Genomic DNA, 22,928 nt, shown 5'->3' with positions numbered 1-22,928 from the left:
CCTTATGGTTTTATGGAGGAGATCCAGGAATTCTACAAACTTGTGATTCATATTTTCATGTAGTTTAGCTATTTGTAATATATTTTTTAAGAAAGAAAGAAAAGAAAATACTATGTGTCCATAGGCATGTACACATCCACCAAAATTAAACAGAGTAGAAACTAGTGCTACCAGAATAACTTGTTTTTATCCAGATCTTAGAATAAAGTTTCTCTAACCATATCTGTAAATGATATATAAATATATTGTAAACGTGATTGAGGAGATAAGTCGTAGCTCAACATTTTTTTTAATTTAGAATTATGCATGTTAACTCATGTAAGAGTACGTTAGGAAGGACATGACTGCAGAACACATGTAATTCACTCAGATGCCAGGAAAGGCTTAAGGATAGAGAGGGTCTCACCACAGCATAACTGTTAGTTATGCAAGAGAAAGTGAATGCCCAACACTTTGGCACTTGTTGTAAGTTCTAGCTAAAGTTTGACTTTTTATTTTCATTATACAGTTATTAAAAGTCTTGGGGTCTTCTTAGTTAACTTTTTCTTTTCCCTAGGTAAGAAGAATAAATTCCTCTAAAACCAAAAATGGATATGCATCACCATTTTTATGCTAAAAATAGAAGTTATTGATGGCTATGATAAATTGATGACTCTCCAGTTAAACTGTCCACATGTCCAATTATCACCAGCTGATTCTTCAACTAGGGTTGGTTTCAATCACAGCAGTATGTCCAATGAAAGCAGCATCTCTCAAATTTATACAATACATCTTGAAGACAACAAAGTGTGATGGTACATTGCCCAGGACTTCAGTGGGTGTTACACAGTAAAATTTTGCAAAATAATTTTGAACCCTAACGTGCTCCAGAATAAATCTGAAACAAAGTACAGTGAACATATAAAATAGAGTCTCAGATTTTTTTCTTCTTTTTCTTTTTTTAATTGAAGTATCATTGATCTACAATGTTATTAGTTTCAGATGTACAGCAGTGATTCAGTTATATATAACTGAATATATATATTCTTTTTCAGATTATTTTCCCTTATAGGTTATTACAAAATATTGAGTATAATTCCCTGTGCTATACAGTACATCCTTGTTGGCTATCTAGCTTATATATATAGTAGTGTGTTTATGTTAATCCCAAGCTCCTAATTTATCCCTTCCCCCCTTTCCCTTTGGGGAACCATAAATTTGTTTTCTATGTCTGTGGGTCTATTTCTGCTTTGTATATAAGTTCATTCATACCATTTTTTTTTTAGATTCCACATATCAGCAATATTATGAGACATTTTTCTTTCTCTGTTTGGCTTACTTCACTTAGCATGAAAACTCTAGGTCCATTCATGTTGCTGCAAATGGTATTATTTCATTCTTTTTTATGGCTGAGTAATATTCCATTGTGTGTGTGTGTGTGTGTGTGTGTGTGTGTGTGTGTTTTTGTATCTCTCATCTTCTTTATCCATTCATCTGTTGATGGACATTTAGGTTGCTTCCATGTCTTCACTATTGTAAATAGTGCTGCAATGAACACTGGGGTGCACAGATATTTTTCAATATTAATTGAATAGTCAATTTATAGAAGAGCATAGGCAAACAATATTTTTTTTTATAAATTTATTTATTTATCTATTTATTTTTTATTTTTGGCTGTGTTGGCTCTTTGTTGCTGTGCACTGGCTTTCTCTAGTTGCAGAGAGTGGGGGCTACTCTTCATTTCAGTGTGCAGGCTTCGCATTGTGGTGGCTTCTCTTATTGTGGAGCAAGGGCTCTAGGCACGTGGGCTTCAGTAGTTGTGGCACATGGGCTCAGTAGTTGTGGCACATGGGCTTAGTTGCTCCGTGGCACATGGGATCTTCACAGACCAGGGCTCAAACCCGTGTCCCTTGCATTGGCAGGTAGATTCTTAACCACTGCATCACCAGAGAAGTCCTACAAACAATATTTAAATACAACAATAAAAGTGCGTTAACATTTGTATTCACATACCGCTCTATTGCAAGTCGGGGAGAAACTATTAAAAACTGTTAGCTTATTATATCCTGGACCCTTGACATTATCAACATCAGGCCAACTAGAATGCTGATGGTAGGGACTTTGGTTAACTGCTTATCTCCAGCAGCTAGAATAGTGCCTGGCACATAGCATGTGCTCAATAAATATTTGTTAAATGGATTAATGAATAAGAAGGTTGATACAAATATACTTAGCTTTATTATCAAATCTCAGAGAAGAATCCAGATATGTGCATTACACATACTCGCAAAACTTGTTCTAAGACTGAAATCTTTATGCTACAATTAAAGGAAAATATAGGTTTTTGTGGCTGCCTCTATTTTGTTTATTTTTGTCTGATATACTCATACAAATGAATACAGTGAAAATAATCTCACTAGCAAAATACTGAACACACACACACACACCAGGGCTCTGCCAACTATGGCTCATGGGCCAAATCCAGCTATGCCCATTAATTTAGGTATCATCTATGTTCTTTTGGGCTACAGTGACAGAATTGAATATGGAGGTGATATGGCCTACAAAAATGAAAGTAGTTATTATCTGTCCTTTAAAAAGAAAACAAAGTTTACCCACCTCTAGTGTAGATCATCTTTGATATACCAATTAAGTTAGCAAAAAATGTAATGGTAGCTATACCAACAGGTAATTATAAAATGGCAGGAAAACCAGAGTATCAGCTGTTATAAAAGCTCTTGCCAAAGTGGATTCAAGCAGTCATATCCTAAGAATCCATAACCCACTATAAAGAATGCACCTTTAAAACCACTCTTAATTACTCCAAATCATGTTTTATTAAGACATGATCTTCTATTGCAGATGTTTTAGAGTCACTTACATTAATAAAAGCAGCAAATTCCAGAATTTACTTTTTCAGACCTACATGTTTTACTATTCTTAGACAAAGTGAAAGTTCAAATTATTTCTGCTAAGAAAAAAAATAATATTTTTTTGTTTTTTCTCTAAAGAAAGGTAAACTTTTTGGTAAGTATCTTTCTAATATCACAAGAAGGCTCCAGTTTGCCTGTCTCAATGACTCATTAGCCTTTATATTTGTAAAATAAAAGACAAATACAAAAAAACTACACAAAACAAATGTATAAGGTAAAAACACCTGTGCAGGCAGAATTCTAAAGACATCCTTCCAGGATTCTGGTCCCCTAGTTATTCAGTCAAATACCAATCTAGGTGCTGCTGTGACTTTGGAGATGGAATTAAGTTTCCTCATCAGCTGACCTTAAAATAGGGAGCTTATCCTGGATTATCAAGGTGAGACTAATATAATCATATGAGCCCTTAAAAACAGAAGAGGAAAGTGGAAGAGTTGCAGGGGAAGGAGAAATCAGAGCGATTCAAAGTGTAAAAAGAATGCAACCCACTCTTGCTGTTTGAAGATGGAGGGGACAATGGAATCAGGAAAGGGGGTAGCCTTGAGAAGTTGAGAGGGTCCCATGGTTGATGGCCAGAAAAGAAACAGGATCCTCAGTCCTGCAGCCACAAGGAACTGAATTCTGCCAAAAGTGTGAATCAGCTTGGAGACCTCAGATAAGAGCACAGCTGGCCAAGAACTTGATTTCAGCCTTGTGACCCATAGCAGAGAATCCAGTCAAGTTCACCTGGACTTCTGACCTACAGAACTGTTAGATAATAAGTTTTGTTGTTTTAAGCTACTAATTTTTTTTTTGGTAATTTGCTATGGCAACAATAGGAAACTAATACAATTCTTGAAACCCTCACCTGAGTCAAGAAATAGAGCTTTGCCAGCCATCTAAAAGCCCCTCCGTGTGGCCCAACCCGAACACAGCCACCTCTCCCTTGCCTTTACAGTAATTGCTTCCTTGCATTTTAGAGTCTTATCATGAACGTGATAAGTTCTAAATATCTTCTATAGTTTAGTCTTAGCAAATTTTTTTAAAAACCAACATATCTGCTAAGTCACTTCCAATCTACAGTGTCCCTCTTCATCCGCTTCTTCTCCTTTCAGTTTATCTGTGAAGAACACAGGTACTTTAACCTGCAGAGTTTCCTTCAGTCTGAATTATGTTGATTGCATATTCACAGTGCAGTTCACCAAGCTTCTCTGCCCTCTACTTCCTGCAAATTAGCAGCGGGGTCCAGAGCCCTGATCAAACTCAGATTCGAGCCATTTGGCAAAACTATAGGTGGTGATGAATTCTTTCATCAGAAGGTCTGTCATGTCTGGCTTTCTCTCTTGTGACAGCAACTCAATGCTTAGATCTGTATTTCATGTGTGTTGCTAACTGGTGATAATTCTATCAGTTCTTTTTGTTTATTCACTGGAATACACTTTATAAAGAGATGCTTCTCATCTACTATTTGTTATCGAGTGGAACACTTCATGTGGTAAAAACAATAAATGCTTGATCCTTCCCTTTTTTAAACGAGTTTTCAAGACAATGAATTGATTCTCTATTATCTTCCCAAAATGACCAATTATTTTTTTAAATTATGAATTTAAGGATTGAAATATTTTGATGAGGTTCACTCTATGGCAATTTAAACCTTTATTAAAGCTCAGATTGTCTCATCCTTTACTAGTGAGGTGGCCTCTTCAAGTTGGCTCCTGGTGGCCTCTGGCCCTGGTGGCCCCTGATGGCTTCCTTGAATTCGGCACAAGTTGGCTAATTTTGTGCATATCCTGCCTCAGAACCTAGAATCAGCTATTCCTCCAAGAAGCCCTAGATTCCTAAAGTGAGAAGTAGGATTTCAATACCACAATCTAGGTGCTGGGATTAATGATATTTTTTAAAAATTGTAACAAGTTCAACCTGGCAATATACAGTTAGTGATGTTACTGTGATTCAACAATAGATAAAGTGTCAACAGTGATGTTAGAATATGAAGTTTGAACCCAACATGCAAAACAAATACATTTTGCTTTTATGAAACAACCTGTGAATATCTGACAAGACAACACTGGAGGTGGCTGAGATTTTTTAATGACTTTGTTGAACATTTCATACTTTTAAAAAATAATATTTATTTCTACCAATGTAGTTTTAAATTTGCAAAAAAAAAATCATTCATCAACTCTCTCCAAGTTTCAAATTTTATCATACAGGAATCCAGGATGTTGCTAAACATTACTCATGATCTGACTTAGGAGCAAATTTCCTATTACTCTTCTTTCAATCTTCCCAAGTGGTTTAATCAAAGAACATAGTATAGAGGTTAAATATGCAAATTAAAAAGTCAAAATTATAGTCACTAGTTAAATCCACTTTTAACTCAAAAAGCATATCATCCATATTATTCATAGTACCAGATGACCCCTAAGACTCTTTTCAAACCTGAAATTCTATAATTCCATATATATTTTAAATTCATTTCAGCAAACATTTGAGAGACTACTACTTTAGATGATACTTGCTAGCTACTAGTGGAAGGAGAAAAAGGGATGAAGAATAAAGCAAAGTAACTGCCCTCAAGAATTGCAGTTATAGTGGCTTCCCTGGTGGAGCAGTGGTTGAGAATCTGCCTGCCAATGCACGGGACACGGGCTCGAGCCCTGGTCTGGGAAGATCCCACATGCCGCGGAGCAACTGGGCCTGTGAGCCACAACTACTGAGCCTGCGTTTCTGGAGCCTGTGCTCCGCAACAAGAGAGGCCACGACAGTGAGAGGCCCGCGCACAGCAATGAAGAGTGGCCCCCACTCACCGCAACTAGAGAAAGCCCTCACACAGAAATGAAGACCCAACACAGCCAAAAATTTAAAAATTAATTAATTAATTTTAAAAAAAGAAAAAAAAAAGAATTGCAGTTATAATGTACAGAAAGATAATCTAATATTTAAAATAAAATATAGAGATATATATAATTATTAAAAATTCTATCCTAGAAATATATATACCATACATACTTTACTATAGGGAAAGTAAAGTAAAGATAGTAGAATATCAAACAGTATACATATTTTGTTACTAAATTGGCTTTTTTAAACAAAGCCATCATAAAAGTAACCAGAGAAGTCTAAAAGATAAACCAAAATGTTAATAGTATGTTTTTATGTACTTTAAATATTTTAATGTTGAGTTAATTCTTTAATAAATTTTTAAATGTGAATGTTTTAATTTTAATAAAATATACTTAAGTGTATAAAAATAAATAAATATTAAAAGTAAATATTTCATTCTAATACAATATATTTAAATATATCACATGTTCCACACAAGAACTTGTACATGAATGTTAATAGCATTCATATTATGCAGCATAAAGCATAATAGTCAAAAGGTGCAAACCACCTAAATATCCATCGACTGATGAATGAATAAATAAAATGGGTATATCCATACCATGGAATGTTATTCTACAATAAAAAACAATGAAATACTGATACACGTTACAACCTAGTGAACTTTGAAAACATTATGCTAAGTGAAAGAAGGTAGTCACAAAAGGCCACATTTTACATGCTTCTATGTATGTGAAATGTCCAGAATAGGCAAATCCATAGAGGTAGAAGGTAGACTGGTGATTGCCAGGGGCTGGGGAGAAAGAGGGCTGGGGAGTGAGTGCTCATGGGTACTGGGTTTCTTTGTGGGGTGATGAAAATATGCTGGAATTATATAGTGGTGATGATTGCACAACTTTGTGCAAACACTAAAAACCATTGAAATGTACACTGATTTTATGGTAGTGAATTATATCTCTCCATTAAAAATGAAAAGATATGCATATCATATTTACTGTGAGCAGTAAATAAGTCATTCAACAAATGTGTAGTTTTTATAGAGATCTATACAAATGAGAAGTTGGAAGGAATCTACAAAGTATACAGAGAAGGTGGCATTTGTGAGGGCTCTTCAATGTGAAAGCATGGCAACAGCTCCCCAAATTTTAGCAAGCATGGCAAATTACTAAAGCTAGTGCCATAATAGCAATAAGGACTTGGCTAATATGATTTGCAACATTTTTAACCTAACAAGGATTCACTTTTAAGCCAACCCAACTCGAGGCTAAAACTTTCTGCCAAATATCAGGTATCGATAAGCCCCCCCAAGAAATGAGGAATTTTGTACATTTTATGTCTGTTTCTTAACCCAAATCTCTGATTCTCCTTCTAAATTTCCATTGCACAGAAGTAATGTCAAAATGATACCCAGGCATGCCAAAGCCTGCCGAGTGTAAATGCATTTTTATCTTTTGGAAATCACATCATTTTGTCTTAGCAGAACGTGCAGAAAAGCATGCCTTCTTTATCATGTAAAGCACAGTGAGCCTTCAGCAGTCCACTTGGTTTACATAATGGAATTTGCCTTGAGCATGGCTGCCACATGTTTGCAATCTCATCCATCTCGGATGCACATGTATCAATCACTTTTCATACGCTGTTAGAAAGAATGAAGAAAAGCTCTAATTTTGTCTCTTTTAATCAGTGTTTGTCTCAAATAAAATTCAACATGGACTTTTCACTTCTTCATCCACACAATCAAAAGTGAAATGTTTTTCAAAATATTTTCAGAAAGTGTGCCCATTTAAAGATTGACTTACAAACCTAGAGGTAGTGGATGGTATGAACAAAACATTGAATTGTTACCAAAAATACAACTTCTCAGCTATTATGATGCAGTTACAAATGTATTTCCAAAGGTAGATTTTTCAACAAAGGATGCACTTTTTCAGCCATTGGCCTGGTCAACAATTTCTTGAGTAATTCCATTCCACAAGCCTGTTGAACATTTATACCAGGTACGTGCTGTGGTTCATTTTCTGTTTTCTTTCCATTCTTTTGATGGTTAATGTACATCTTTGCCTTGAATTGTAGACTGTCCAACCTCCAAAATTTGCTTTGACCTAACTTGCAGGGATGTCTTAGGTCTCTGTGCCACCATATTGTTTAACTAGCATACACTTCATCCTTGAATACTCTAAGTACTATCAGAAAACAACAATGAAAGGTACAGGAGATCTTTTAAGATGGCACTAAGAAGTCATCCGGGCTTCCCTGGTGGTGCAGTGGTTGAGAATCTGCCTGCTAATGCAGGGGACACGGGTTCAAGCCCTGGTCTGGGAAGATCCCACATGCCGCAAAGCAACTAGGCCCGTGAGCCACAACTACTGAGCCTGTGCGTCTGGAGCCTATGCTGCACAACAAGAGAGGCCACGACAGTGAGAGGCCCGCGCACCGTGATGAAGAGTGGCCCCCACTTGCCACAACTAGAGAAGCCCTGGCACAGAAACGAAGACCCAACACAGCCAAAAATAAATAAACAAATGTTGGGTTTTAAAAAAAAAAAAAAAGAAGTCATCCACATTATAAGCTCTTCTTAAAATTCTCCAGAGCCTCCCTCCACCACTTCTGGTTAAAGTCTTAAATCCTTAGCATGGTTCAAACCAGCCATCCTCTGGCCTCTGCTTAGCTTTCTTGTCCTCGTGTCACTTTACTTGACACACTCTAGAATGTAGTTGTACTCACATTTCTCAAATGTTTAATCTCCCTTCTCTAATTTTTTTAATATTTTCTTCTCTCTGCTGGGATATCTATCTCTTCCCGGTTCTCTGAGTAATTCTTTCTTGTTCAAGATGCAACATTGGAAAACTTCATTCATCTTTCTTTCCTAATTAGCTGGTCTGAGTCAGATATGAAGGCCAATACCACAATCTTTTCTCTTATCTTTCCTTTGCTCAAGATACTGCTTGTGCTTAATATTCTTTCTAATTGAATGAATAATGAACTAACAAACATATATTCAGTAGCATATGTAGTTTTAGTGGCAGCATGGGCTCTGGAACCAACTGAACTTAAATGCTTACTAGCTGTGCTGTTAGAACAGGTTTCTTCACCTCTCTTTGACTCAGTTTTCTCATTTATAAACTGGAAATAATATAAATTGACTGTCTCATGGCTTTAAATAAGTTTAAATGAGAAATTGCTCAAAGTTATGCTGAGCACATTATAAATAATTCATAAATGTTAGTCTTATTGGTATTGTAATTATAATTACTAGTATTGTAAGGTGTGTGCCAGGAATATGAAGACTTGGTTTCATCTCCTCAAGGAACTTAAAATTCTTGTAAAAAAAAGAAAAAGGAAGACAAAAACAAATGAGGAATGATTATAAAATGTTGTAACTAATACAGGAAATGAACCAAAAGCTGTAAGTAGGATCCAAAAATTGCAAGCTCACAAAAGCTAAGATTGAATTATTGCAAAGTTAATGAAAACCAATTTTTTCCACTTTATCTTCTAGTAACTATTTGAACAAAAATATTTTTATTTTATTAGATGTGTCATAAACAGACCAATTATTTTTTAAGGCACTGAATCTTAAATACTTACCCCAACCAAACCCCACCCCATGGGTGGAGAATGAGAGGCCCTAGCCAAAACTTAGTGTCTCGTGGTTTTGCTGTATTCTTTATAAAGTCAACCAAAATGTAAGTATCCAAGTGAGTTTTTTACCTCTGAAGTGTTCACCACCTAATATTAGGCACATATTTTAATCCATACAACGATTGCTCAGAATGTTGTTGGAATTCATTTTTTGAAATGGCCTTCAGTATAACTTTATAAACAACAGAAGAAAATCTAAAATTTTAGTTAAAATGAACTATTTAATAAAATAGCATATGATACATCCTATACTCTTGAGAAGTTAAAGCTTGAAAAAAAAATTTTAAGCTTGACTAACAGACACATACCAAATGTCACAAAGGCAGTAAGTATTTTAAAATAAATTACACAGATTGACTAGAAATGAGTGCTAGGCATTTCCAAGTTTCAAACCACCCTCAAAGGACTGAGACTACAAATGATGTTCACAGACCTTTGAATAATGTTGGAGAAGTTGAAAAAATTGTCAAAAAGACATCTGTTACTCAGAGACTAAAAATATAGATAAAATTGTTTTAAGGAAAATCGTGCTCATTACTTTACACCCACACTGTTTGTAAATGTTATCCGTGTATATATATAAGGAGATATTAACAAGCATTAGAGAGTGCATTGAACTACTTTTTCAAAATACTTGCTGCTCTTCATCCAGTTCCTTCCTACTGGCTCCCTCCCTATTGGTCTTCTCCTTGGGGGAGGATTGCACTACTCATTCCATGGACATCAGGCTTAGCCATGTGACTTGCAATGGCCAATGAAATGTGAGTGTAAGTAACATGGTTCACTTCTGAACAAATCCTTTCAATGCCACTGTGTGGTTCTGCCATTGGTCTATGCTCTCTGCTCCTTCAGAATGAAGACATGGGACAGAGCTATAACCAAGCCACATCCAATATGTTAAACAACTGAGGAATACTTCTTTGTTATTGTAAGCCTCTGAGATTTTAGGTTTGTTTGTTACTGCTTTATAACATGGTCTAAACTGACCAAAATGCTACTTTTTGAGCAGGGGGAAAAAAGAACTAAAGTGAATGGATAATTTGAAAGTGAAACCAATTCATTATAACTTCAATATTTAGGGTTCATGCCACTCCTCTCTCTTTGACTCCAGGGAACAATTCTTCTTATTATTTATACAGAACATTTTATCTCTATGTGGTAGAATATACACTAGTCCTCTCAATGAATAAGCAGGTAACTAAAGGCAGATGATATATCATCACCATAATAACCTGAGTTATGGGGAGTGGAAAGTAAAAACAAACACCCAGCTCTATCAGGATCAGTGATGTAATTGTGCTATGAAGCATTTTCAGTCTAAATGGAAGAGTGAATCAACAGATCTCAGATAAATTGAATTCAAGAAAGTACACACACTCACAAGGAGTACACTTACTCTAGTGCAGGAAATGTTCTTTTAAAATTCATTTCTCAAAGCTGAAAGAAACTTAGGAAGTCAAAGTCAATGGATGTTTACCACAGAGAATCCTGAAACACAGTGAAATAAAAAAAGATTATGATGGCTGTGGCTGACCCTACAACCACCTTTAGGAAAAATATGAAATACAAAAAATTTCTCCAAGGAAGATTCTGAAGGTAATAAATTGGCCAGAATTTACAGCTAAGTGGATAAGCCTGCTGAGTTTGAGTATTTTTTAGAAGGATTTATATGTACCAAACAAAAATAAGAAAAGAATGAATGTTTAAGTACCATTAACATTTTGAGGTTTGAGAAAGGTAAAAATAAAATTGCATACACTGAACTTTAGTCCTGTTTCAGGTCTTATCAAATTTCAGAGAAATTTGTCTGCCAAAAAGATATCATCAGTAAAAGGATGGAGAGCCAAAGGCAGGCATGTAAGTTTTTCGTTAAATGTATTGAAGGAAAAGTTTGCAAGCACAAACACGTCTGTCCTCTTTTCAAGTCTGAGGTTGCTCACACTGTGCAGGAACAGATAGGTCAGATAGTGTTTGTCATGCCCAGTAAAACAAGAACTGTAAGCACTTGGTTCATGTGCCAGGGATCCTCACTCAAATTAATTTCATAGAATCTTCCTGCTACATCCCTAAAATACTAAGCAGGTTCTCCATGTTATTTAACTGTATTTAATAGGTTAATACCAATTTCTTTCCCCCAAAACATCTAAATGCTAAATTAACCAGTCATTGATCCTTAAAGTGAGAAAGAAGTAGTGCCACCAGCTCCTGGCCACTAAACTGTTCGAGCCTGAGAAAAACATCATGGAGGAGAAGGTTGTCCCTAGGGTGTCCGTAGCCCTTTTCCGTCTCCTCCCACCAGAGGACCAGCGTCACCTCCAGGGTGTAGCTTTTCCTGACCTATTCCTCCTTTGTCCCTGACTTTGTTCTCTCAACTCTTCCACTGTTAAGACAACTGTCCTCATTATGATCAATCGTATTTGAAGTGTTGATTATATTTAGCTTTCTCAAAAAAAAAAAAAAAAGAAAGAAAAAAAAAAGTGGGCATGGGGGGAATTTCCCTGAAGAATCTCTGGCTGAACAGAGGGAGTGCCTAGGGTAAGGTATAAAATAAGCATTATTATCCTTGTTTTCTAGATTAAGGCTAAAGGAAGAGGAAAGCCCACCTCATTAAGCACCAGTGTGTCAGGTATCATATTAGATGTCTTGCTTTCTGTTTCTAATATAGTCTTTACAATAATCCTAAGTGTCGGTGTTACTGACACCACATTACAGAGGAAGAAGCCCAGTGAGGAATTAAGTACCTTACTCATCTTTCAGCTAGGAATGAAGAAAAGCTGACATCCAAACCTCCTGACTTCTGTTTTATTGCTCTATCCAAGGGTCCAAGCTAAAGACAGCTCTTTCCTGTGGCAATTTCCGCTACACTGCACTTCTTACATTCCCCACCCCCTGCATTTTAGTCAGCATCCTCCTGCACAGAACAAACATGGTTTTTATAGAAGTACATTCACCCTGTGTAAAATTTATTGGATACTCTGATTCAGAGCTAGTTACATTAAAAAAAAATCACAGTGTAATAACATTATATTTAATGAGGTGTTACGCCTTTTTCATCCTTTTCTTGGTATTTCAGGCATTATTCTCCTAGGTCAGGACACCGATATTTTACCCCATGTTCATGGGTCAGTGGATTATTTGGTCATGGTTAATGGTAATTGACATCATGAATCTATGAAACAGTGTCTGCCAATGTCACCTTATAGTAAAAAATACTCTCCAAAGTATTATTTGGGACTTTAAGAGACGGAAGAAAAAGAACCCTCCACATACAAACGTCACCTGGAGGACTGAACTCATGGAAGCTTCTCACGTCTTGGAAATTAACTAAGTTAACGGAATCTTCCTAGAACAGTAGAAGGAAGACAGGACTAGGTTAAAATGCTGACTTTCTATAAGCTAAACCTAGTTGGGGAGTATAATTCAGACCACATAGAAATTCTTTTCCTTCCCATTCTGGTTCTTTGTCAGCCCTCCAAATTGATCCCTCTTGCAATTAAACCTCCTTATACACATGAGGCAATTTCTAAGTGCCCTGAGACTTCAAATACAATATGCAGCTTCTTAAAGTTTTTGCTTTCCTTGCAAAATTTATATTGGAAATTTATATTGCATCTGGGACACCATCTGGATAACACAATTGATTAGGGATGTAGCTCTAAATTCCTTGCTTAGCAATTTTACTACATGTTATATTCCTTTTACCATGATGTTCAGCATGTTCTAGGAGGTTTTGGCAAATAATTATTCCCTTTCCACTACAGTTATGAAACGCAAGTAGGCTTTGAATGGACACAGTGGGGAAAAGTTGTCTAAAAAATCAAATTCTTTCAGGTAAGCCTTATTTTCCCCCCACTTCCAGCTGTCATCTCCTAGGAAAACTCTTGGCCCTAAGAGGCACTAAAAATTACTCTTAAGTAATGAATGCCAATCATTTAAAATAAATGGCTTTAAATAAAAGTCAGTGACCAAGTATACAAAGTTTCAAAATAAAAATGCTAAATGTAAACATTATCCTGGTCCCCATACCAGGTGGAACATGTAAAGGCAGTAAGCACTGATGTTTTCAAATATTGGCAAACTTCATGGCTGGCTTCAGACTGCTTTGGTACTTCTAATTTTACACCCAGAGTCATTGCCTTATTCCCTGTTCACTGCTGCTACCATTTGTATGCTCTGGTCTTCTCTTAGGCATCTTTGGCCCTAAGGGTAAAGAAAAAGAAACAGCTCTTCTCTCTCCAAGCAGCTTAGAAATTGCTGTTTCTTTTCTTTCTTCGTGTCCCACCTTGACCTTTCCTCTACCACTGTCCTACTATGGGGCCAAAGCTTTAAAATTAGCAAATAATTTTTAACATTTCTTAGGATCCATTCTCCTCTGTAAACTAAATTTTTTTAATTGAAGAATAGTTGATTTACAATGTTGTGTTAGTTTAAGGTGTACCCAAAGTGATTCAGATATATATATAGATAGATAGATAGATATACACACACACATATATATATAAGAATATATATTGTTTCTCAGATTCTTTTCCATTATAGGTTATTACAAGATATTGAATATAGTTCCATGTGCTATACAGTAGGACCTTGTTGTTTATCTATTTTATATATAGTAGTGTGTATATGTTAATCCCAAACTCCTAATTTATCCCTTCCCCTCCCTTCCCCATTGGTAACCATAAGCTTGGTTTTTAATGTCTGTTTTGTAAATAAGTTCATTTACATCTTTTTTTTAGGTTCCACATAGAAGTGATATCATATAATATTGTCTTTCTTTGTCTGACTTCATTTACTATGATAATATCCAGGTCCTTCCATGTCACTGCAGATGGTATTATTTCATGGTATTTATTTCATTCTTTTTTATGGCTAAGTAATATTCCATTGTATATATGCCATATCTTCTTTATCCATTCATCTGCTGATGGACATTTAGGTTGCTTCCATGTCTTGGCTATTGTGAATAGTGCTGCAAAGAATATTGGGGTGCACGTATCTTTTACAATTAGAGTTTTTGTCTTTTCTATATATACGCCCAAGAGTGGGATTGCTGGATCATATGGTAACTTTATTTTTTGTAAACTAATATTTATTATCTCTTGATCTTAAATAACCACAATAAATTATTTAGTTGATATAAGTAATTTTTAAGACTCCTCATTACTTCTCTTCCCTTTCTCCACCAAAAGAAAGGCACAAATTTAGAATGATTTTCCCATAAGACTGATTTTCTTCTTCACTCACTCTGATATAGACTTAAAAATTGGTTCCAAAGAGGACTTCATGAAAGAAATAGAAAGGCAACATGTGTCTCGCTGACTTCCTATTTTATTATTTGGACAGCTGATTTAGATGGAATATTATTAGCCCACACAATAGTGTACCTGAAGAGAAAATAAAGAGCTGGCGGTTAGGTTATCAATTTCAATCTTGCTATGTTCATTTTCCACTGTAAAAAATTACTATAAAGTTAGGTCTAAGGCAACACAAAGTATTATCTAACATTTCTTACATTAGAAGTCCAATCAGCGACAAAATCAAGGTGTCTGCAGGCCTGCATTTCTTTCTGGAGGCTCTAGAGATAAATCCATTCCTCACCTTTTCCAGCTCCTAGAGGCCACCTGATTCCATCACTCATGGTCCTTTCCTCCACCTTCAAAGCCAGCAATATTGCATCTCTAACCATTCTGCTGTAGCCACATCTCCCTTGCTTTGACCAGAGCCAGGAAAGATTCTCTGCTTTTAAAAACCTGTGTGAATGCAGCCACTATGGAAAACAGTATGGAAATTCCTCAAAAATCTAAACATAAAACTACCATATGATCCAGCTCCTGGGTATATATCTGAAGAAAATAAAAGCACTACTTTGAAAAGATACATGCAAAACAATGTTCATAGCAGCATTATTTACAATTGCCAAGATATGGAAACAACCAAGTGTCCATCAACAGATAAATGGATAAAGAAGATGTGGTATATATATATATATATATATATATACACATACCATATCTATCTATCTATCTAGACCTGGAGGGTATTATGCTTAGTGGAATAAGTCAGATAGAGAAAGACAAATACTGTATGTTATCACTTATATGTGGAATCAAAAAAATAAAACAAATGAATGAATATAACAAAACTGAAACAGACTTGCAGATATAGAGAACAAACTAGTGGTTACCAGTGGGTACTGGGAAGGGGGAAGGGGCCCAATAGGAGGAAGGGATTAAGAGGTACAAACTACTATGTATAAAATAAATAAGCTACAAGGATATATTGTACAACACAGGGAATATAGCCAATATTTTATAATAACTTTAAATTGAGTATTATCCATAAAAATTTTGAATAACTATGTTGTATCGGAAACTAATATTGTAAGTCAACTATACTTCAATAACAAAAAATATATTCTTTAATATATGCAAATCAATGTGATACACCATATTAACAAACTGAAGAATAAAAACCATATGATCATCTCAATAGATGCAAAAAAAGCTTTTCACAAAATTCAACACTAATTTATGATAAAAAAAAACTCTCCAGAAAGTGGGCATAGAGAGAAGCTACCTCATCATTATAAAGGCCATATATGACAAACCCACAGCAAACATCATTCACAACGGTGAAAAACTGAAAGAATCTCCTCTAAGATCAGGAACGAGACAAGGATGTTCACTCTCGCCACTCTTACTCAACATAGTTTTGGAAGTCCTAGCCACAACAATCAGAGAAGAAAAAGAAATAAGAGGAATACAAATTGGAAAAGAAGAAGTAAAACTGTCACTGCTTGCAGATGACATGATACTATACACAGAGAATCCTGAAGATGCCACCAGACAACTACTAGAGCTAATCAATGAATCTGGAAAAGTTGCAGGATACAAAATTAATGCACAGAAATCTCTTGCATTCCTATACACTAACAACAAAAGATAAGATAGAGAAATCAAGGAAACAATCCCATTCACCATTGCAACAAAAAAAATAAAATACCTAGGAATAAACCTACCTAAGGAAGTAAAAGACCTGTACTCAGAAAATTATAAGACACTGATGAAAGAATCAAAGATGACACAAACAGATGGAGAGATATACCATGTTCTTGGTTAGGAAGAATCATTATTGTGAAAATGACTATACTACCCAAAGCAGTCTACAGATTCAATGCAATCCCTATCAAACTACCACTGGCATTTTTCACAGAACTAGAACAAAAAATTTCACAATTTGTATGGAAACACAAAAGACCCCAAATAGCTAAAGAAATCTTGAGAAGGAAAAATGGAGCTAGAGGAACCAGGCTCCTGGATTTCAGACTATACTACAAAGCTACAGTAATCAAGACAATATGGTACTGGCACAAAAACAGAAATATTGATCAATGGAACTGGATAGAAAGCCCAGAGATAAGCCCATGCACCTATGGTCAACTAAGCTATGACAAAGGAGGCAAGTATATACAATGGAGAAAAGACAGTCTCTTCAATAAGTGGTGCAGAGAATACTGGACAGCTACATGTAAAAGAATGAAATGAGAGCACTCCCTAACACCATACACGAAAATAGACTCAAAATGGATTAGACACCTAAATGTAAGACTGAACACTATAAAACCCTTAGAGGAAAACATAGGAAGAACACTCTTTGACATAAATCATAGATCTTTTTTGACCCACCTCCTAGAGTAATGGAAATAAAAATTTTAAAATGGGACCTAATTAAACTTAAAAGCTTTTGCACAGCAAAGGAAGCCATAAACAAGACAACCGTCAGAATGGGAGAAAATATTTGCAGAAAAATCAACAGACAAAGGATTAATCTCCAAAATATATAAACAGATCATGCAGCTCAATACCAAAAACACAAACAACCCAACCACATATGGACCGAATGCCTAAATAGACATTTCTCCAAAGAAGACATACAGATGGCCAACAAATACATGAAAAGATGCTCAACATCACTAATTATTAGAGAAATGCAAATCAAAACTACAATGAGATATCATCTCACACCAGTCAGAATGGCCATCCTCAAAAAATCTACAAACAATAAATGTTGGAGAGGGTGTGGAGAAAAGGGAACCTTCTTGCACTGTTGGCGGGAATGTAAATTAATACAGCCACTATGGAGAACAGTATGGAGGTTCCTTAAAAAACTAAAAATAGAATTACCATATGACCCAGCAATTCCACTACTGGGCATATACCCAGAGAAAACCATAATCCAAAAAGACATGTGCATCCTAATGTTCATTGCAGCACTTTTTACAATAGCTTGGTCATGGAAGCAACCTAAATGTTCATCATCAGACGAATGGATAAAGAAGATGTGGTACATATATACAATGGAATATTACTCAGCCATAAAAAAGAACAAAATTGGGTCATTTGTAGAGATGTGGATGGACCTAGAGACTATCATACTGAGTGAAGTAAGTCAGAAAGAGAAAAACAAATATTGTATATTAACCCATATATGTGGAATCTAGAAAAATGGTACAGATGAACCAGTTTGCAAGGCAGAAATAGAGACACAGATGCAGAGAATAAACATATGGACACCAAGGGGGGCAGGGAAGGGGGTTGGGATGAATTGGGAGATTGAGACTGATATACACTAATATGTATAAAATAGATAACTAATGAGAACCCACCATATAGCACAGGGAACTCCACTTTGCTGTACAGTAGAAACTAACACAACATTGTAAAGCAACTATACCCCAATAAAAAAATAATAATAAATAAAAAATAGTAAAAGTGTAAATAAAAATATAAAACAAAAAAAACAGCCCTAATTAATTAATTAATTATAATTTTAAACCTATTAATTAATTTTTTAGAAACATTAGCTTAGGCCCACTTGGATAATCCAAGATAAATTCCCCGTCTGAAAATCCTTAATATCACATCCGCAAAGTTTTTTTGGTTTCTTGTTGTTGCTGTTGTTATTTTATGCCGTGTAAGGTAACATATTCACAGGTTCTTTCTGGATATTAGGATATAGATATGTTTGGGAGGCTGTTATTCTGCTTATCACACCAGGTATCAGTGCTTCATTCCCTACAGGCATAGTCATAGGTTAATTGTTTTACTTTGCAGTAAATCTAACTTTTCATAGGAAATCTCAAATCTGTCTCTAAATGCCATCTATTTTCACACAGAAGAGTTCCTTGGTGTATACCTTTGAGCATTCAAAAGCAGGCAGTTGCAACCACAATGACATTTAACCTGTTATGCAATGTTTGGTTTCCACTTGAAAAATATCTAAAGAGTGCAGGAACTGGTTGTATTTCTGAGAAATTGCTGGTGCTTGCTAGTTCTCAATCACGTGCTGCTCGTGCCTTACCTCACCCATAGACTGAAGAGAGGTACATATTGTTGGGGAAGCTAGTAAAGTAGTCTTGTTCAGGCTTCAGAAGTGGCACCAAGCCTCTCTCTCTCTGACCAGACAATGACGCTAAAGCTGGCTGCATGCCAAACTGCTGAGCTACACCCAGGCCAGCAAGGGATGGCGCCAGCACACATATATACAATAGAATATTAGCCATAAAAAGGAATGAAATTGGGTCATTTGTAGAGATGTGGATGGACCTAGAGACTGTCATACAGAGTGAAGTACGTCAGAAAGAGAAAAACAAATATTGTATATTAACCCATGTATGTGGAATCTAGCAAAATGATACAGATGAAGCGGTTTGCAAGGCAGAAATAGAGACACAGACGTAGAGAACAAACATGTGGACACCACTCGATAAAATGCTAGATAAGATAGAGAGTTAGTCATGGGACTTCTTGCACCTTGAGGGTCTGGCCAGACCCCAGAGATCAAGAACATTCCAAAACTTACGAGTTAAAACCAAGGCATTTATGACAACAACCAGAGCTGCAAACTTGCAAGTAGGCTGATTGTTATCAGCCTGCAGCCTGGTGCTAAAACCCAGGCTCCTTCGAATGTCAAACTGAAGTCTCACCCATGGGATGGACGCACAGCCCAGGACCTTCCCAACTGAGGCTCCAGGTTGCCGTTCAAGGGACTTACCAGCGCTGCTTGGATCTGGATGTAGGTGATTCCCCAATTCAGTGATGTATAAACCTCTGTCTTTACTATTCTTTCTCAGTTAGTTATACTATTTTCTTAATTATTACAGTATTCTGTAATCTTTGTCAATTCAATAAACTCTCTCTAAATTCTTGTTTAACTGAGTGTAGAGTGGTTATTTTGCCAGCGAATCTTACGAACCTTGAAATGGAAAGCAAGACTTTCAGCAAAATACATGTACAATTTGGCCATCAGATGTCTCCACGGGGGTCAATTTTACTCATCCTGGAAGCAGGAAAATTTAGCTACTTTCATAAATTTTCTTTCTTACACTGTTAAATTTTCTCTAAAATTTTGAGGTCTCATTCATCTTTGAAAGTTCAGAATTTTCTAAACTTTTTAAGAACTAGATGACTTTCCCAGACTTCCCACTATTTTTTTCTCTTTATGGCCATTACCACCACACAAAAAGAAAGGCTTGTATTTTAAGGATAATTAGCCCAGCTTAAAAAATTATTATTTGGAGGCTAAATACTGAATTTTTAGATACTTATCCTGAACCACAAATGTTAAAATTGACATTACTCTTTGTACCATACTATTACTACTGTATTTTCTTGCTGTTATATGTACCCTATTCTACCTTGGAACTCTAAGCCTGTAGGAAATTACTCTATGCTCTAAAATAAATATAAATATCCCAGTGAGTGAAGGAAATATAACACAACCCTTGGAAGAAGTAATTAATCATGTGCACAAAGAATGTAGAATGATATCTGGATTCTCCAAAGTCCAACACTTCTCAAACTTTTTGGCCTCAGCATCCCTTTACACTCTCAAAAATCACTGAGGATCTCAAGGGGTTTTTGTTTATATGGGTTATGTTAATTGATATTCCTTGTATTAGAAATTGAAATTGAGAATTTTTAAAATATATTTATTCATTTAAAAATAATAATAAACCCATTAAATGTTAACACACATGATATTTTATGAAAGTAACTATAGTTTTCAAAAACATATATTGAGAAGAGTAACATAGTTTTACATTTTTGCAAATCTCTTTAATGCATGGCTTAACAGAAAGCAACTATATTCATATCTGCTGCTGCATTCAATTTGCTGCAATCTGTTGTTTTGGTTAAAATATGCAAAGAAAATTCAGCCTCATGCAGAGATGTAATTGGAAATGGGAGGAATATTTTAGTACCTTTTCAGATAACTGTGGATATTCTTCTTTGATACTACACCAAAACTCAGCAAGCATATGTTTCAAAGGTTAGTCGCAATGAACTTTGCATACTCTGTGCACTCATGAGAGAATGTAAACCAAAAAAGAGTAAATAATGTTTTAGTATTATTATGAAAATAGTTTTGACCTCCCAGACCCTCTGAATTTCTCTCAAGAACCCCTGGAGTTCCCAGACCACCCTTTAAATCCCACTTCTATAGTCTGCTAGCTGCAGTGGTTTGATAAGCAAACTCAAGCTTTCATTTTGTGACTCTTCCTTAAGTCAAAATAAGTCAGGACAGGGTGAAAGAGAATCACTCCATGTAAATAAAGATTTCTTCCTATATTACCCCCCCCCAAAAAGAGCATATGGACACAAAGAAACTTTTGGAGTTGATGGGTATGCTTGTTACCTTAAGTTTGGTGATGATCTCATGAGTATATGCATACATCCGACTCATCAAATTGCATACATTAAAGATGTGCAGTTTTTGTATATCAATTATATCTCAATAAATCTGTAAAGGAAAATTTACAAAACAAAGAAGAGTTACAGAATAAACTTGATATAACCCATAATAAAATAAAGATATTAGTCCTTTGAGAATCTATAACAACAAAAATAATTCTGGAATTATCAAAAAAGGATGCTGGGACTTCCCTGGTGGTCCAGTGGTTAAGAATCCGTGCTTCCAGTGCAGGGGGGCGCGGGTTTGATCCCTGGTCGGGGAACTAAGATTCCGCGTGCCGCACTGCACAGTGGGAAAAAAAATGGCCAAAATATTTTTAAAAGGAGGGGTGGAATGCTAAAAGTAAGTCATAGAAATCTGTCGTTCCTCATACAAAACTGGCTCATACACCTGGAATATTGTGAGCAATTCTGAAAACTGCCCTATAAAAAGGGTTCTAGCTTTACCTAGTCTGTTTTCCTCTTTTCAGCCCTCTAAGGAGCTCTCACTTTTGCTAAACTGATTCTTTAGGGCTTTCTTTAGACAGAATCAGGTGAGTGGCATGGGAGAAGAGCATGGGAAATTGGAGTGTCTGGGGCTAGGGGAGGAGTTTTCCCAGGTAAAGGACATTTGAAAAATAAAGGCCGATGCATCATGGATGGGAGAAGGGTGGGAAAAGGAATTTTAAAAAGCATTGGTTTCCAGAGATGTAAGGGATTTAAGTTACTTTGGAGCTAATTTTGGTTTTGGTACTGTGTTCTTTTGACCACAATATGCCTCAGACATAACCAACCACATTTTACAAACATTCTCCCTGTGGGCTCATCCAATAATGCCCCTTGGGATTCCTTGTTAAAACACCTAGAATTCTTGGTTAATATTCCTGCTCTACCACATGACACTTTTCAGTATAAAGTGGTTAAATTAAACTCTTTGGAGAGCCTCATAAGTTAGATAACTGGAGCACAAGGAAGAATCTGTCATCAGATGCCTTTCACTAAGTTAATTATAGATAAAACAAACACGAAGTGGTTAGAAACAGAGGTTAAAATTTCACTCACTTGGACTTTGCATAATAATGAATTAAACTGCTGGTCTGGATTGGCATTCTGCTGGGAATATGATTTGGAAACAGGGGAACCAGCCAATGAGTGGTCTGATTTTGTTCTTGAAAGTAATATAAAGTAACACAAGTCAACCAAGACTTTCACCTCCCTTTGCTTTTAAAACGTTATTTGTGATAGGAACCATGCAAACAAATAAGAGAATCTATATAGGTTTTCTCCATATGTGTATGGATGACAAATCACCTAAATACTTTATACTGGTTTGGCCGAAAATTTCATTCAGGTTTTTCCATAACATCTTACGAAAAACCTGAAGGAGCTTTTTGACCACCCCAATAATTTGGACACTGTGCAATTCCATACTGATTCGTTTCCTGAAAAATTAATATACTTTGCAAATCCAGAAATCACATCACCTTAAAAAGCAGTCAGTACCAGGGAGGAGGAATAAGAGTAGGAGTGAAAAGGGGCTTCCCTGGTGGCGCAGTGGTTGAGAGTCCACCTGCCGATGCAGGGGACACGGGTTCATGCCCCGGTCCGGGAAGATCCCACATGCCGCGGAGCGGCTGGGCCCGTGAGCCATGGCCACTGAGCCTGCGCGTCCGGAGCCTGTGCTCCGCAGCGGGAGAGGCCGCGGCAGTGAGAGGCCCACATGCCGCAAAAAAAAAAAAAAAAAAAAGGAGTAGGAGTGAAGAGAGAAGACAATGGAAAAGAATCAGAGGATAGTGAGTGCTACAAATATGGAAAA

Source organism: Delphinapterus leucas, chromosome 4, assembly GCF_059928025.1.
Source record: "Delphinapterus leucas isolate spDelLeu-1000000601 "Yukka" chromosome 4, BTC_Dleu_Yukka2, whole genome shotgun sequence".
Lineage (NCBI taxonomy): Eukaryota > Metazoa > Chordata > Mammalia > Artiodactyla > Monodontidae > Delphinapterus > Delphinapterus leucas.
The sequence above is the reverse complement of the archived record's forward strand: the minus strand, read 5'-3'. Positions refer to the sequence as shown.